This window comes from Portunus trituberculatus, chromosome 48 (genome assembly GCF_017591435.1).
Source record: "Portunus trituberculatus isolate SZX2019 chromosome 48, ASM1759143v1, whole genome shotgun sequence".
Classification (NCBI taxonomy): Eukaryota; Metazoa; Arthropoda; class Malacostraca; order Decapoda; family Portunidae; genus Portunus; species Portunus trituberculatus.
Genome location: NC_059302.1, coordinates 18053402 through 18069622, shown reverse-complemented (window position 1 = coordinate 18069622; position 16221 = coordinate 18053402). Strand labels below are relative to the sequence as shown.

Sequence of the window (16221 nt, the reverse complement as noted above, 5' to 3'; positions counted from 1 at the left end):
TTGATTGTTATTGTATACACACTTTTGTGATATTTATGTGAACTCTCTATGTTTCATGTTTATTTATTTATTTTATTATAGTTTTTTTTTTTTTTTTATTGCTTGATGTTCATTTGGGGTATGCTGTGTTCTGTTTTGCTTGTAATGTTTTGGTATTCCGTACTTCTGGAGGGAGTACTGTGGTGTAAAACTGTGAATATAATAATAGGGTTTTTATGTACAAACTGCCGAGTGTTTGCCTAAGAGTTAAGATTATCATTGGATTGTTATTACCAACAAAGTACCCTAAGCTTGTTAACATGCCTGTTCACCGTCACCTATACTACTGTATATATAGTACGATCAGAGCAGCGCAGGTCACTTGCTGGCCGGCTGCCTTCCTGCCTACAAGTCCAGGTTCATCTGTAATACCTGTTGGGTGAGTCACTCTTAGTATTTTGTATTTCCGTTCGTTTAAGTACTTGTGTTAATGTTATCGGGTGTTATTTATGAACGTATTGTGACAACCTTGCAATTGACTTGCAGGTCTCTGTGTTACCGCTCGCACGTACCTTGTAATAAAACTCGGCAGTGGAGCTATGGTTCTGGTTACCTCCAAAGAGTCACGAGTTCAGGTGGTTCTTTAGCTTGCAAGGAAGATACAGTCTCACCAGCCTTCTTAATAGAGTTTGCTGACTTGAAAATAGAGACAGTATAATATGCAGTCGAGATGGTGGCCAGCACTGCTATAGTTTTCTGGCCTCTCTCGTGTCTGTGAATAATATCTAACTTCATTTGGAGAGTAGGTGACTTCCTGGTCTTCTTACGAACACTAGGCCAATTGCAGGGCATTTTGGTGGTAAGTTGAGCTAGGGAAGACAAGCTGCTGCTGAGGCTGTTATGTTTTGACTGGGGAGTGAGTGTTGCGCGTGTTGTCCACGAGAGGCTTGATCTTGATCTTGATCTTTATTCTAAAGGTGTCCCAGGATTTTTCCTGAGGCAGGCCTTAGTACCAGCAGCTCCTGGTGTATTCACCAGCCTGTCAGCTTGTGTGATATGGTGGGGCTTTCAAATTTGGAAAAAAAAATTACCTGGATAAAACTTCGTTAAAGCAAGTTTGGTGTTCGTTAAACGAGCAGATGGTAGTAAAATGAAACCTTCGTTGTAGCGAAATTACGTTGTGTGAACCTTTGTTAAACGGGGGTTGCCTGTATATATATATATATATATATATATATATATATATATATATATATATATATATATATATATATATATTGTGATGGGCACCGTCTTAATCCCCTTTAATTTATTATTTCATTATATGTGAAGCCTATGACCCCCATCGCGGGCCCCTCGGGCTGTTCTGTTGAGCAGACAACCCGCCTCTCTCTCCCTGCTTCGCTGCGAGCGGGACTCAGTACCGAGTTAGCCTTCAGCGGAGATAGACACCACTCTCGTCGGTCTGGCACAGTGAACGAGACGCGTGTTGGCTGGGCTTTCGAAGTACTCGCTAGTCATCGGTCTGGGAGTTGTGCCCTCCTGTTGAGTAGCTGGCTTGTTACTCGGTAGACCGTGGCTGTGTAGAACAACAGGCTAGTTGTTCTGAGAAAGTGTGGCTGGTTGGGGCTGCATTTCTAGTGCGTTCGTCCACTCGGGTGTGGCGACGCGGAGAGACACGCTTTGTCTCATCCTGTTTTTGCTGTTGTGGTGGCCGTGGTCACCAGTGTGTTTGGTGGGCGGCTGTGAGCCCCCACCATCTTTTGTATAGTTTCAGTAGTGGTAGTAGCCACGCACACCATTGAAGGCTGAGAGGCTTCATGTCGGCCAGTGGTGCGTAGTTGTCGTCAGCCAGACTTGTCTGCGACGAGTATTTGGACTCGTGTATAGCTGGTGTCGCCTGTAGGTGGTGTCTGGGCTTGTGTGTACATCACCGGATGTGCTATACACATCATATATTGCAGTAATAGTAGGCCAGGGATGTCAGTCTGACAGGTGTTAGGAAGCACCTGTTGTAGTAGGATAGTATAGTAATATATATACTGCACGTTTTGTCCCAGTCTGTGAACCCTCACAGCCTGGGTGCAAGGCGTGCGGAGAGGAATTAATACTTCATAGAGAAGTGGGTGGAATTGTCCTTGTGGGCGGTTTCTCTAGGGGGTATTAAGGCCTCGCCCTGTGACACATAACATCTACCATTTATAAATTCTACTTGGTTGGGTACAGGAGGAGGAGGAGTTGCTGAGGAGATTCCCTTACAGTGGGGGAAATTATACACTGTTGGTGACCTTGAAAGAACCTGAGGGTTACGGCGGCTGTGAGTTATAATAGTGGGGACTCTGTGGAGTGTTTTATAATCCCCACTGCACTGACCATAACTAAGTTGGCAATTTTGCCAGAATAACAGTCTAGTGAGCTGTAGCAGCTAACCGCATCCGGTGACGTGTAAATAATATATATATATATATATATATATATATATATATATATATATATATATATATATATATATATATATATATATATATATATATATATATATATATATATATATATATATATATATATATATATATATATATATATATATATATATATATATATATATATATATATATATATATATATATATATATATATATATATATATATATATATATATATATATATATATATATATATATATATATATATATATATATATATATATATATATATATATATATATATATATATATATATATATATATATATATATATATATATATATATATATATATATATATATATATATATATATATATATATATATATATATATATATATATATATATATATATATATATATATATATATATATATATATATATATATATATATATATATATATATATATATATATATATATATTGTGATGGGCACCGTATTAATCCCCTTTAATTTATTATTTCATTATATGTGTAGCCTATGGCCACCCAGCGTGGGCCCCTCGGGCTGTTCTGTTGAGCAGACAACCCGCCTCCCATTCCCTGCTTCTCGTTGCGAGCGGGACTCAGTACCGAGTTAGCCTTCAGCGGAGATAGACACCCTTCTCGTCGGTCTGGCACAGTGAGAGAGACGCGTGTTGGCTGGGCTTTCGAAGTAATCGCTAGTCATTGGTCTGGGAGTTGTGCCCTCCTGTTGAGTAGCTGGCTTGTTACTCGGTAGACCGTGGCTGTGTTAGAACAACGGGCTTGTTGTTCTGAGAAAGTGTGGCCGGTTGGGGCTACATTTCTCGTCGTTGTCCACTGTGGGTAGCGACGCGGAGGAGAGATACGTGTTGTCTCGTCCTGTTAGTTTCGTTGGTGGCCGTGGTCACCAGTGTGTTTGGTGGGCGGCTGTGTGCCGCCACCATCTGTTGTGTAGTATCAGTAGTATACTGTTTATAGTTTCAAGGTAGCCTTCAGCGAAGATAGACACGCACTCTCGTCGGTCTGGCATAGTGTTAGGGAGATTCGTGTTGCTGGGCTTCTCTTGTTACTTGCTAGTCATTGGTCTGGGAGTTGTGCCCTCCTGTTGAGTAGCTGGCTTGTTACTGGGTAGACAGTGACTGCTTGAGCAACGGGCTTGTTGCTCTAGGAGAGGTGTAGTTGGTTTGGCTGCACTTCTGTTTTGTGTCCGTCCTGTAGTGTGGCGGCAACGCGTGGGAGAGACACGGCATTGTCTCGTCCTGTTTGTTTGTTGGTGGCCGTGGTCATCAGTGGGGTTTGGTGGGTGGCTGTGTGCCCCCACCGTCTTTTGTATAGTTTCAGTAGTATACTGTATTGTAGTGGTAGTAGCCACGCACACTATTGAATGCTGAGAGGCTTCATGTCGGCCAGTGGTACGTAGTTGTCGTCCGCCAGACTTGTCTGCAACAAATATTTGGACTCAGTGTATAGTGGTTGTCATCAGTAGGTGGTGTCTGGGCTTGTGTGTACATCACCGGATGTGCTATACACATCATATATATTGCAGTAGTAGTAGGCCAAGGATGTCAGTCTAACAGGTGTTAGTAAGCACTTGTCGTAGTAAGATAGTATAGTAATATATATACTGCGCATGTTGTCCCAGTTTGTGAGTATCACAGTCTGTGGACAAGGCGTGCGGAGAGGCATTAATACTTCATAGAGAAGTGGGTGGAATTGTCCTTGTGGGCGGTTTCTCTAGGGGGATTTAAGGCCTCGCCCTGTTACACATAACATCTACCATTTATAAATTCTACTTGGTTGGGTACAGGAGGAGAAGGAGTTGCTGAGGAGATTCCCTTACAGTGGGGGAAATCATACTGTTGGCGACCTTGAAAGAACCTGAGGGTTACGGTGGCTGTGGGTTATAGTAGTGGGGACTCTGTGGAGTGTTTTATAATCCCCACTGTACTGACCGTAACAAAGTTGGCGATTTTGCCAGAATAACAGTCTAGTGAGCTGTAGCAGTTAACCGCAACCGTGTGGCGTACATAAATATATATATATATATATATATATATATATATATATATATATATATATATATATATATATATATATATATGGAGGAGGTAGTAGACACCTACCGAAACAATAACTTACTCCCAGTGAGATCTAATAGCACTAGTTCAGGAGATGCTGTGAACCTTCCATTAAAGCTAGTTGTGATCTCGTTGAATGTTTCCCTTTGTGTCTCACAACTCAAGGGAGTAGTCACAGCCTACCCTCTAAAGACAGCTCTCCTTCTTCACACAAAATTACATGCACTTACCACACATACAACCTTCACTCCAAATCAAAATTTAAAAGAAAAATGGGACCCGAAATAAACAACGCCTCGGAGTCCCCCTCTGGGGAGGGGACCAAAAATGTCCCCAGGTCGGACACCTCTCCTGTTGAAGACCACAAATGCCTTGATACCTCCCTCAACTTTTTCTACATTAACTTCTGCAACATTCGCGGTCTTAGATCTAATTTTCAATCTGTGGAACACCACCTCTCCTCTATTAAACCTCATCTTCTTTTCCTCACCGAAACACAGCTATCTGAGGCAACTGACAGTAGCCCCTTCTCTGTTCCCTCCTACTTCTCTATGCTCATTTTCATTCCAAAGCTGGATGTTGCGTCTATGTACGCAACGACTTAACTTGCTCTCGTGCCCACGCTCTTGAGTCTTCCGAATTTTCCACCATCTGGTTACGACTTAACAGTCACTCTCAAACTAAATTCATCTGTGCTGTTTATCTCTCCCCTAACTCTTCTGACTATAGTAATTTCTTCGACTACTTAACTTCTAAAGTGGAGCACATTCTGTCCCTCTACCCTTTCGCTGAGATTTCCATTCTTGGAGATTTCAATGTTCACCACCAGCTTTGGCTTTCCTCTCCCTTCACTGACCACCCTGGTGAACTAGCCTTCAACTTTGCTATCCTTCATGACCTAGAGCAACTGGTGCAACACCCTACTCGTATTCCTGACCGTCTTGGAGACACGCCCAACATTCTTGATCTCTTCCTCACCTCTAACCCTTCTGCTTATGCTGTCACCCTTTCATCTCCGTTGAGCTCCTCCGATCACAATCTCATTTCTGTATCTTGTTCAATTTTTCCAATCCCTCCGCAGGATCCCCCAAAGCGAAGGTGCCTCTGGCGTTTTGCCTCTGCCAGTTGGGGGGACCTGAGGAGGTATTATGCTGATTTTCCCTGGAATGATTATTGCTTCCATGTCAGAGACCCATCTCTTTGTGCTGAACGCATAACAGAGATGTTAGTATCTGGCATGGAGGCGTACATTCCTCATTCTTTTTCTCAACCTAAACCTTCTAAACCTTGGTTTAACTCAGCCTGTTCTCGTGCTATACATGATAGAGAGGTTGCCCACAAAAGGTACTTGAGCCTTCCATCTCCTGAATCTCATGCACTTTATATCTCTGCCCAGAATCATGCCAAGTCTGTTCTTCAACTTGCCAAACACTCTTTCATAAATAGGAAATGTCAAAATCTTTCAAACTCAAACTCTCCTCGTGACTTCTGGCATCTAGCCAAAAACATCTCAAATAACTTCAATTCTTCATCTTTCCCTCCTTTATTTCATCCTGATGGCACCACTGCCATCTCTTCTGTCTCTAAAGCTGAACTCTTTTCTCAAACTTTGCTCACAACTCCACCTTGGACGATTCTGGGCTTGTCCCTTCCTCTCCTCCTCCCTCTGACTATTTCATGTCTACAATCAAAATTCTTCGTAATGATGTTTTCCATACCCTTGCTGGCCTAAACCCTCAGAAGGCTTATGGACCTGATGGGGTCCCTCCTATTGTTCTCAAAAAACTGTGCTTCTGTGCTTGCACCTTGCCTGGCCAAACTCTTCCAACTTTGTCTATCGACTTGTACCTTTCCTTCCTGCTGGAAGTTCGCCTACATTCAGCCTGTTCCTAAAAGGGTGACCGTTCTAACCCCTCAAACTACCGTCCTATAGCTTTAATCTCTTGCTTGTCTAAAGTTTTTGAATCTATCCTGAATAGGAAGATTCTCAAACATCTGTCACTTCACAATCTTCTGTCTGATCGCCAGTATGGCTTCCGTCAAGGTTGCTCTAGTGGTGATCTTCTGGCTTTCCTTACTGAGTCTTCGTCATCCTCTTTTAGAGATTTCGGTGAAACTTTTGCTGTTGTGTTAGACATATCAAAAGCTTTTGATAGAGTCTGGCATAAAGCTTTGATTTCAAAACTGCCCTCCTACGGCTTCTATCCTTCTCTCTGTAACTTTATCTCAAGTTTCCTTTCCGACCGCTCTATTGCTGCTGTGGTAGACGGCTACTGTTCTTCTCCTAAACCTATTAATAGTGGTGTTACTCAGGGTTCTGTCCTGTCACCCACTCTCTTTCTATTATTCATTAATGACCTTCTTAACCAAACTTCTTGCCCTATTCACTCCTACACTGATGATACCACCCTACATCTTTCCACGTTCTTTCAGAGACGTCCCTTCAGGAAATCAACAGATCACGCGGGGACGCCACGGAACGCCTGACTTCCGATCTTTCTAAGATTTCCGATTGGGGCAGAAAAAATCTAGTAGTTTTCAATGCCTCAAAAACTCAATTCCTCCATCTATCAACTCGACACAACCTTCCAGACAACTATCCCCTCTTCTTCAATGACACTCAACTGTCTCCCTCTTCCACAATGAATATCCTCGGTCTGTCCTTTGCTCATAATCTTAACTGGAAACTTCACATCTCATCTCTTGCTAAAACAGCTTCTATGAAATTAGGTGTTCTGAGGCGTCTCCGACAGTTTTTCTCGCCCCTCCAACTGCTTACTTTGTATAAGGGCCTTATCCGACCCTGTATGGAGTACTCTTCGCATGTTTGGGGGGGTTCCAGTCACACAGCTTTGCTTGATAGAGTGGAATCGAAAGCTCTTCGTCTCATCAACTCCCCTCCTCTGACTAACTGTCTTCAGTCTCTTTCTCACCGCCGAAATATTGCATCCCTTTCTATATTTTATCGCTATTTTCATGGTAACTGTTCTACTGATCTTGCTAACTGCATGCCTCACCTCCTCCTGCGGCCACGCTGCAAAAGGCTTTCTTCTTCCTCTCATCCCTATTCTGTCCAACTCTCTAATGCAAGAGTTAACCAGTACGCTCAATCATTCATCCCTTTCACTGGTAAACTCTGGAACTCCCTCCCTGCATCTGTATTTCCGAATTCCTACAACTTCTCTTCCTTTAAGAGGGAGGTATCGAGGCATTTGCTCCCCTAATTCTGGCTGACGGTTATGGCACTTTTTGAAGTCTTTGGAGAGCCAGCACTCAAGTGGGCCTTTTTCTAACTTTCTTTTTTTTTACCCTTGGCTGGCCCTCTTCCCTACGTATAAAAAAATATATATATATATATATATATATATATATATATATTCTGAATCGGCGGCATCGGCCTATTTTTTGGTATCAGTATCGGTATCGGCTTATTTTATGCCAATACTTCCAATACCTAAAAGGAATTTACTACTTAGTGATATATTCGATATAAGATATTGATGATACCAAATCAATATAATACGGCGTATTAAGTTTCCGTGGTGATTACCGTATGTCATAGAATACTGTTTTCTGTGGTAATAAGCCACAACCTCTAAATTGAACGTTTATGAAACACGTATAGGCTGAACTCCAGCATCCTGTCACATGGTCGGTCATGAGTCACCACACATTCTCACTGTCTCTCAGTCAGACGCTGCTCCTCCACCCACACAAAGTTCACACAGGTGAAAAGCTTATGTTTTTGAACTATAACCTAAAAATGTCAAACTTCAGATATTGAGAATCCAACAAAATGATTTGGTGTATATATATATATATATATATATATATATATATATATATATATATATATATATATATATATATATATATATATATATATATATATATATATATATATATATATATATATATATATATATATAGTTAGGCATTTTGCATTATTGTAAATAACAGCATATTCTTATTTGATTTATAATTAACAGTGCTAGTGCTAGCCTTTTCCAAGATATCATACTGGAATAGGTGGAAGCTCGATTTATATATGTATATTAATTTTAATGCAAGTTTAATTTTTTAGTTACTTGTGTTAACCTAAGGATGTAAAAATTCCATAACTAAGAAAGTAACGATTCTGTTTTGTAATCATGTGCATTGTGTATAATTTGTTGCATATTAATTATTTAAGATCATAGAAATTTAAAATAAACTAAATTTTTTTCTATTTAATTGAAAAGATTAGGTGAAAGCTCATTTTTCTGAATTGGTCTACTAATGTCTAATGAATTAATATCAAAGGATGTCAGATTTAATTAAAGAGAAACATACACAACAAAATGAGTTTCTTTTACTAATATTTTGTGTCTGTTACAATTTTAATAATTTTAAAAATATTTTTGATCGCCAAAATATCGTCAATAAAATTAATAATGAAAATGCACAAGACCAAATGGTCACTAAAGGAGTAAGAAGTAAGAATTTAAAATAACTGACAAGAATCAGAAGACTGAGAAGCTATTTATTCCAATTACTGAGCAATTTACCTTTGCAAATGGCTTCAAAAAGCTTCTAGAATTGCTCCTATTTCACAAACCTTCTCAGAAGGACTTACAGCATCCCCCAAAACAAAGCCTCCCATCTGATAACGCTCGCCGTCCACCAACTCATTCTGGTGTCCAGAGCAGTAATCACTATGAGTAGTAGCATCGGTATCGGTAGTAGTATCGGTATCGGCCCAATTAGGTGGTATCGGTATCAGTATTGAAATTGGCCTAAATTTTGGTATCGGCACGTCTCTGGTTTGTTCGCCTTCTCAGTCATTCGTATCAGTCTCCTTATTGCTCCCACATCAGCCACACTCAAGTTTTTCTCTTCAGCTGCCTTCACCACCTCTACCACTTCCTTTACAGTTTCTTCTTCTCCAATTCATTCGAGGTCATTTCCGCCACCCTGGATCACCAGCAGGCCATTCTCAAAATTCTGTCTTCTCAGCCACAGTCTTCTTGATGTCCTGAATTCTGGCTCCCCTCAGGCATTAATGTGAGCTTCCGCTCAGCGTTCTTTACCATGGTGTCGGGGTGATCGGGGACTTCTGGTATTATTTTACCTTAGCATGAATAGCAAGTTGGCTTTTGTTACCCTTCTCATCTTAAAGACCTTGTTCTTCTGATCAATTTGAACCCATACATACCCATTGCAAATTGTTATTTATTAATTTTTTTTCAAGATCAAACTCACTGCTATGTCAATGGCGGGAGGCGACGCACCACCACGTGCAATGGACAGGCTGGCACTGAGGAACACCATTTTGGTGTGTGCATTTGTGTGTGCGTATGTTACATTATCTGCGCAAGCCCGATATATTATGACAGTGATTGGTTCTTTTGTTTCAACATGAAACCAGTAGCCAATAAAATTTTTTTTTAATTAAGTCAGCCAATCACAGTGTCGTATTTCAACATGTACTGAGAGAAGCAGTTCAATTTGAAATATTTGAATCAGTCTTAGGAAGATGTCACCGTGCGTTGGGTGTAGCGCGCATTATTTCCTTGCCATTCACCGATGTGACCTGTTCATGTTATTGTAAAAATTTACCCATCCACCTTCTCTCTGAGACATCTCCAGCGACAAGGAAGGACTGGACCACCAATAGGGTAATGACTTCCTATGCATATCTTACCCATTGCAGTTAGGTTGGGTTAGGTCAGGTTAGGTTAGTTTAAGTTAGGTTAGGTAAGGTTAGGTTAGGTTAGGTTAGGTTTGGTTTAGGTTAGGTTTAGGTTAGGTTAGGTTTAGGTAAGCTTAGGTTTAAGCTAGGTTAGGATAGGTAAGCTTAGGTTTAAGTTAGGTTAGGTTAGGATAGGTTAGCTTAGTGTATATTAATTGAAAACCAATAAAAACATACCAGAAAAAAAAATGCACAGTTTTACTGGAAACTCATATATCCACAACAAACAGGGGTAGGAGGGAGGTGATAAACAAAGAAAAAAAAACTTTCGCATTGAAAAGAAAGTGCACATCTATTCAAAACAGGTCAAAATTTAACATAAGCAAGAAAGAGTTGGTTCGTTTAACCGCAAAATTGTGTTTCCGTAAGAACCGGAAGGGGAGGGTAAAAACAAACTACAGGTAACCCCTGTTTAACGAAGGTTCACACAACGAAGGTTTTGTTTTATTACCATCTGCTCGTTTAACGAACACCAAACTCGCTTTAACGAAGTTTTATCTACGTAATTTTTTTTCCAAATTTGAAAGCCCCACTGTATCATGCAAGCTGACAGGCTTTTAAATACACCAGGAGCTGCTGGTACTAAGGCCTGCCTCAGGAGAAATCCTAAGACACCTGTAGAATAAAGATCAAGATCAAGCCTCTCGTGGACAACACAGGCACTGCCGATACAAAGGCCTGACTCAGAAGAAATTCTGCGTCACCTGTAGCATCAAGATCAAGATCACGTGCACCACTCACTCCCCAGTCAAACCATAACAGCGTCACCAGCAGCTCATCTTCCCTAGTTCAACTTGCCACCAAAACGCCCTGCAATGTGGCCTAACATTCCTAAGAAGACCAGGAAGTGTCTTACTCTCGCAGAGAAGCTGGTTATTATTCACAGACAAGAGAGAGGCCAGAAAACTAATAACATCTTGACTCCATCTAGTGTCACATATTTTCAAGTCAGCAGACTCTATTAAGAAGGCTGGTGAGACTGTATCTTCCTTGAAAGCTAAAAGAACCACCTGAACTCATGACTCTGCAATGGATAAAATGGAAAGCCTTGTGGAAATGTGGTACATAAGTTTTGTATGCGTTACCATGATGCGCACTTTATTTACATTCCACAGGTTGCCGGTTAGTGTATTTCCTGTTTCACTCTCCCTCCCCTTATAAAGTTAAGATCATCATCATTATAAAGTTACATACATACATACATTAGTGTACATTATAACGACTTAAATTAAATTACCTAAATGTTTAACTTTATAATTTTTACTTTCATTAAACCTTTTACTGTACTATGATGCACTCTCGCTTTGCTTACTCTCAATGGAAGTTCAAATCAGGGGTTAAACTTGTTATAATCGGTTCGCTTAACGAAGTGTTTTTTAGAAACGTAACCCCTTCGTTAAGCGAGGGTTGCCTGTACAGATTTGCGACGGAAACGAAGTGCACATTCACTCAAAACAGGTCAGAATTTACCAGAATTTTTTTTTTTCATACCGAAGTGAGCTGTTCATGTTATTGTAAACATTTACCCTTCTGCATCATCTTCGTGGTTGCTGGTCTTTCTCTTTCTCGGTGTGCATACCTTTGTTCAGGAGGATAAAGGACTCAGAAGACTGTGACAAGCTACAGGAGGATCTGGACGGGCTCAGAAAATGGCCCGAAAAATGGCTACTAAATTTCCACCCTGAGAAAAGTAGGTACATGCGCATAGGTAAATCCAATGTGGATGATAGAGGCTACTCTATGTACAGAGACATTGAAAAGACCAGGATGGAAAAGGACATTGGAGTAGTAATAGATGACAGGCTGAAATTCTCCGACCACCTTGCAGAGAAGATTAATAAAGCAAATAGAATAGAAGGCCTAATAAGAACATTTGTCCATCTAAAGCCTGCAGTCATCAAGCCCTTGTACACTGCTTTGGTGAGGACACATCTGGAATGTGCAAATCAGGTGTGGTGTCCTCACCTGGTCAAAGATATAGAGGCTGTGGAAGGTGTGCAGCGGAGAACCACGAAGCTGGTGCCAGAATTGAAGGATCTGCCATACGAAGAAAGACTGAGGAAGCTGGCCTTACCCACCCTTGCGTACAGAAGGCCCCGAGGTGATCAGATAGAGATGTACAAGATCATCAGACATAAGTACGACTGGGAATGTACCGAAGGACTCTTCCAGATGAGGGAGGATGGCATGACTTGGGGGAACTCAAAGAAAATATTCAAAACTAGAGCAAGATTGGATATTAGAAAATATTCTTTTCCAAACCGAGTTGTGAACAACTGGAACGAGTTACCAGAGTGGGTAGTGGAGGCTGGGTCCGTGGCTGAGTTCGAGAAGAGGTTGGATAAAGTTTGGATAAACTATGAACTTCGTTTTCAGTATAAAGCCCTAAGCATAACCACCACACGCTGCACAGCCACCACGCTTCCCGGTGCCGACGATGAGGCTACTGATCTGGAGACACAGGCTTAGTGCCTCTTCCAGAAGATCTACTTTGATGAACTGTGATTGTCTTAACATAACATAACATAACATAAATAATAGGATAACAAAGGGCCACCAGGGCCCATCTAGGTTATCTTGTATCAGTCGCACAGCGACCTCGTCATCAGTACTTAAAGATACACTTACAAGTACACAATACATTATATACTAATTCTAAATATTTGGCCCATTAACAGGGCTAAGTCCTGCAGCGAAATCATCTACAATCTGTGATCCCCATACATGGGGATCATGTCTTGTTTAACTATAGTAAATTTCTTATAAAACTATCATGCAGCTATACATAATTATAAATCTAATAAATTTAAGTGCTTATCTAATCTGTTTATAAACATTGTCAAACTAGTGCTATTTACAACCATCTCTGGCAATGCATTCCAGAAGTCTACCACCCTATGACTAAAGAAATATTTTCTTATATCTAACCTGCAGCCTTGCTTTCTAATCTTCCTGCCATGATTTCTAGTCCTATTTCCCTCCTCTAAGGTAAAGAAAGATCTCACATCTATGTAGTTTGTATCTGAGAACATTTTAAATAACTCTATCATATCCCCTCTTATACATCTCTCAAATGAAAACATGTTAAATTCCATTAATTCCTTTAATCTATCTCTATACTCCAGGCACTTTAATGCTGGTATCATCCTAGTTGCTCTTCTCTGAACTGCTTCTAACATGTTGATATCCTGCCTATAATGGGGTGACCAGGCCTGTATGCAATACTCTAAATGGAGCCTAACATAGGAATTATATAAGCTATGCACCACTTCCTTACTTTTATAACTAACATTTCTATTTATAAAACCCAGGATCCTATTTGCCGTATTTCTTGCTTCTAAACATCGCTTTGAAAATTTCATAGTCCTGTCTATCACTACTCCTAAATCCTCTCCTTCCTCTACTGCCTCTAGCCAACATCCCTCCATCTCATAGCTAAAGTTTGTGTTGTCTTTACCTATATGCATAACCTGACACTTTAGAATTAAACTCCATCTGCCATCTGAAAGCTAGTGGTCCTGATGAGCAACATGCCAGAGTACTTAGGGAGGGTGTAGACAGTATTTCTGAAGCACTTAAGTTAATCTTTGAAAGATCACTTAGGTTTGCTGAGATACCACAGGACTGGAAGTTAGCTAATGTTACTCCAATATTTAAAAAAGGTAGGAAGGATGATGCGAATAATTATAGACCGATCAGTTTAACTAGTATAGTATGTAAGATACTAGAGAAAATCATTAAGGGTAGTATTTGGGAGCATTTAAATGAGAATAGATTAATTAGAGATACCCAACATGGCTTTAGATCAGGGAGGTCCTGTCTTACAAATTTGCTCGATATCTTAGAATATATTACCAAGGAGTTAGATGATGGAAATAGCATAGATGTTATATATCTAGATTTTAGCAAGGCGTTTGATAAGGTACCGCATAGGAGGCTAGTGTACAAATTGAGACTACATGGGATAGGGGTAGGTTAGTTGATTGGATTAGTGAATGGCTTTCTGATAGGAAACAGAGAGTAGTATTAAATGGGGCAATGTCTGAGTGGAAGGAAGTGGTTAGTGGGTACCCCAAGGATCAGTGCTAGGACCTCTTCTTTTCTTGGTGTACATTAACGATTTAGATATAGGAATTAGTAGCAAAGTATCAAAGTTTGCAGATGATACTAAGATAGCATGTGCAGTACAGGGTGAAAAGGACAATTACAGAATACAACGAGACCTGGACAGGCTGATAGCATGGGCAGACAGGTGGCAGATGGAGTTTAATTCTAAAAGTGTCAGGTTATGCATTTAGGTAAAGACAACACAAACTTTAACTATGAGATGGAGGGATGTTGGCTAGAGGCAGTAGAGGAAGGAAAGGATTTAGGAGTAGTGATAGACAGGACTGAAATTTTCAAAGCAATGTTTAGAAGCAAGAAATAGGGCAAATAGGATCCTGGGTTTTATAAATAGAAATGTTAGTTATAAAAGTAAGGAAGTGGTGCATAGCTTATATAATTCCTATGTTAGGCCCCATTTAGAGTATTGCATACAGGCCTGGTCACCCCACTATAGGCAGGATATCAACATGTTAGAAGCAGTTCAGAGAAGAGCAACTAGGATGATACCAGCTTTGAAGCACCTGGAGTATAGAGATAGATTAAAGGAATTAAACATGTTTTCATTTGAGAGGAGATGTATAAGAGGATATGATAGAGTTATTTAAAATGTTCTCAGATACAAACTACATAGATGTGAGATCTTTCTTTACCTTAGAGGAGGGAAGTAGGACTAGAAATCATGGCAGGAAGATTAGAAAGCAAGGCTGCAGGTTAGATATAAGAAAATATTTCTTTAGTCATAGGGTGGTAGACTTCTGGAATGCATTGCCAGAGACGGTTGTAAATAGCACTAGTTTGACAATGTTTAAAACAGATTAGATAAGCACTTAAATTTATTAGATTTATAATTATGTATAGCGCTGCATGATAGTTTTTATAAGAAATTTACTATAGTTAAACAAGACATGATCCCCATGTATGGGGACCACAAATTGTAGATGATTTCGCTGCAGGACTTAGCCCTGTTAATGGGCCAAATATTTAGAATTAGTATATAATGTATTGTGTACTTGTAAGTGTATCTTTAAGTACTGATGACGAGGTCGCTGTGCGACTGATACAGGATAACCTAGATGGGCCCTGGTGGCCCTTTGTTATCCTATTATTTATGTTATGTTATGTTATGTTACCTGTCTGCCCATGCTATCAGCCTGTCCAGGTCTCGCTGTATTTTGTAATTGTCTTTTTCACCCTGTACTGCACATGCTATCTTAGTATCATCTGCAAACTTTGATACTTTGCTACTAATTCCTTTATCTAAATCGTTAATGTAATGTAATGTTCTGTCTCTTCTAGGCTTTCCGGGCGTGCACATCCTTGTTGCTTTCCTAGGTTTCAGTCTGTGTGGTTTTACTGGTCAAAGCTGCCATTGTTTGGGTGCCTCTGTCATCCTTCCTTGCCTTCAGTTTTTCCTTGGTTGCCTCCAGACACTCATCATACAGAGATATAATGTTTTTGGGGCTAAGCATCTTGGTGGAGGCCTTCAGTCCCACACAAGCTGTGTGGAACCACAACTCACACTCCACGCCACTACACCTGGTCGTCACACTCTCCTCGCACACCTTGCAATCCTCTACAGTCATCCTGGTTCTTACTGTGTTGTGAAATCCGGGAAATAGCTTCAAAAAAATGTAGGAGCGGAGTCACACGCGTCCTCTCTCGTCGCAAGGTTCCTTCAAATCCTCAGTTTCTCTCAGTAAATGTAAATGAAGATGCGGACCTGTAGCCTTTGCAACGGCAGCTCATGACTTCTTGTTATTTTTGTTTGTTTGTTGTTGTTGTTGTTGCATTTTCTTGTTATATCTTATTTTTCACATTTTATGTAATATTTTCTTATTTTCTTCTAATTTGGCAATGTTTTCTACAAATAGGAATT

The 16221-nt window shown here is 40.2% G+C and overlaps 1 protein-coding gene across 2 annotated transcripts in view; it reads right to left on the bottom strand.

Moving 5' to 3' along the window:
* The window catches only part of LOC123498683, a 144749-nt gene extending 128668 nt beyond the window's left edge, over positions 1–16081 (bottom strand). For both annotated transcript variants that reach the window (XM_045246023.1, XM_045246024.1), the window contains exon 1: positions 15941–16081. The gene's annotated coding sequence lies outside the window, so the exon portion shown is untranslated. The remainder of the gene's footprint in view (positions 1–15940) is intronic.
* Positions 16082–16221: the final 140 nt, after the last annotated feature.